Below are 2,400 nucleotides of genomic sequence, written 5' to 3'. Positions count from 1 at the left end.
CCCACTTTTACTGCTTTTGTTTATTTATGGGGGAAAAGCATGAGATTGAGCAAACTTTGCATGTTTATTTTATGTGAAACCTTTGGACTAAGGAACTGCTTAGTCATGTTTTTGGTTGAAATCTTGGGACTAAGGAACTGCTTAGTCAAGCTCTGTTGAAACCTCTGGACTAAGGAACTGCTTAGTCGGGTTTGTTATGTTTTGTTTTAACAATTGTTATTGCACTTAGAATAAATGCTAAATTGATGTGTTTGGGAGTATATGTTTCCAAATAAAGTCCCCGTCCGTAAACGCTACTTGTTAACTCGGGCACGTTCCCGGGCCGTGGTAATTGTGGATAGCCGCTATTGTATTGACAGTCCCACCCAGAAAGGGGTGCACATTACCTATGTTTTTCTTGGTCTAATCATGTGGAATTTGGACCACCGCTGAATTAGTACTATATCGAACTGTGGGAACCTAAGTAGTGTACGGGCTACTTGTGGTTGTTTGAAAATTAATAGGGCAGTTAGTCAGGTAAGGTTCAATAGCGTCTCAAGTTTTACATCGTATAGGATTTACATTTATTAAGTGCAATGGATTCGCATAAGTTTGCTATTACTTGGTTTATGCATTGAAACGTTTTATGCATATAAAAACCCGTGAACTCACCAACTCTTTATAGTTGACTCGTTTTTGTTCCATGCTTTTCAGGACCTAAGTAAGGTTGGTTGGATTTTTGGGAGCTTACTCGTGGCAAGATCGATTAAAGTCTAATTTTGAAGTATTTTGAGAAAAGTGTATTTAGTAATAATCTCAGTTATGTCGATGAACTTGTTTTGTTTTTGAACAACTTGGAATGGTGTTATTTAATAACTGTTGCTATGACTCGCTTGCCTGTTACATCTCGCGTTTCCGCTTTAGCGGGGTGTGATACCTTTACTCTCAGCCATGTAATTTTCCCTTAATTTCCTTAATTACCCTTGCAATAAAAAAACTCTATTTTACAAAAACTCTAGTTCACGCTTCCATTCACATCAGAGGCCTGTTGAAGACTTGTCACCATACATCGCAGGTTCCTTCCTGTTGAAGACTCCATCACAGGTTGAAAGGCGAGCAATAAGTGGTGGTTGCATAACCTTTTCATCGTTAATCCATCTGACATCTGGACTTTCATATGACCGAACCAGGCTGAACTAATTCTCAAACAAATACTCCATATCTTTCTCACCTTCCGCTTTACCACCATCTACAAATACTTCCCCTATATTCCCATATCTGTTAATTAACAGTCCACTAATCAACATGACACAAAAGAACAAGAAAGAAAATCAGGAAATCTTGAAAGTTTTGATTACCTAGTGAGCATTTCAGTCATTTGACCCAAATACTGTTCGTTGTACTCTAGAGTTTTCCTGTAACTAGGTTCATGTCTATCCCATGGAGAAAGATAAAGACCCAATTAAATCTCAACTTTAGCCAATTCACCCACCATATCACCATTTCCACTTCTCTATAACTCGATTTTAGTGAAGGGGAGGGGAAGTGGTGAAGAAGAAGCGAGAGCGAGGGGTTTCACTTTGATGTTTGTATTGTTTTTTATTCAGACAAAAATAAAGACCAGGAGTATAAATGTGTTATTTCTAACATTCATACTGTTTATTCAGCACAACAACCGAACAACAACTTATCTGTTAATATATATACAACTATATCCATATAGGTCTTAACATAAAACGAACCGAACAACCCCTTAGGCGAAGCCACATCAAACCAAAAATCAAACACATATCTTGCGAAGAAACAGTAAACTGGTGATAAAAATCAAAACTCAAATCGAAGGTCAATGCGGAATAAACTCATCTCAAATTTGAACTCAAAATCCTTGCTACTCTATTGATCTATCTTGTTGCTACTCCTCGATCTCGACTCTTTCTCTCTCGTTCTACCAACAAATCCCAACAACCCTTTTGCGTGAGTATTGGCATAAGCTTGACGGAGAAGGAGATGCAACAATTGGCAGGTTTATAAAAGGAGAAACTATTTTATTTTTAAACCAAAATAAAAGAAAATGATTAAAAGACTAAATACCTTTAATTTACACGTTCTTTTAAGGGAAACATAAAAAAAAACCCAATAGACTTTAGTGTTTGGAATGATCAAGTCATTGGACAATTTTTTGGAACAAATAAGTCCTTAGAGATTTCAAAACATGTTAAATAACTCATTGGACTTTCTAAAACCTGTTAGAGATATTCTTATGATCTATACAACTGGTTAATATGGTAAAATAATGGAAAAAGTCTAAAAAAACCAATAGACTTTCATATTTTGAATGATTAAGTCCCTAAACATTTTTTGAATCAAAAAAATATCTATATTTATAAAATAAAACAAATATACCAAAAAAGTACTTACAAA

Source organism: Cynara cardunculus, assembly GCF_001531365.2.
Source record: "Cynara cardunculus var. scolymus isolate 2C chromosome LG 2, CcrdV1, whole genome shotgun sequence".
Taxonomy (NCBI): Eukaryota; Viridiplantae; Streptophyta; class Magnoliopsida; order Asterales; family Asteraceae; genus Cynara; species Cynara cardunculus.
The sequence above is the reverse complement of the archived record's forward strand: the minus strand, read 5'-3'. Positions refer to the sequence as shown.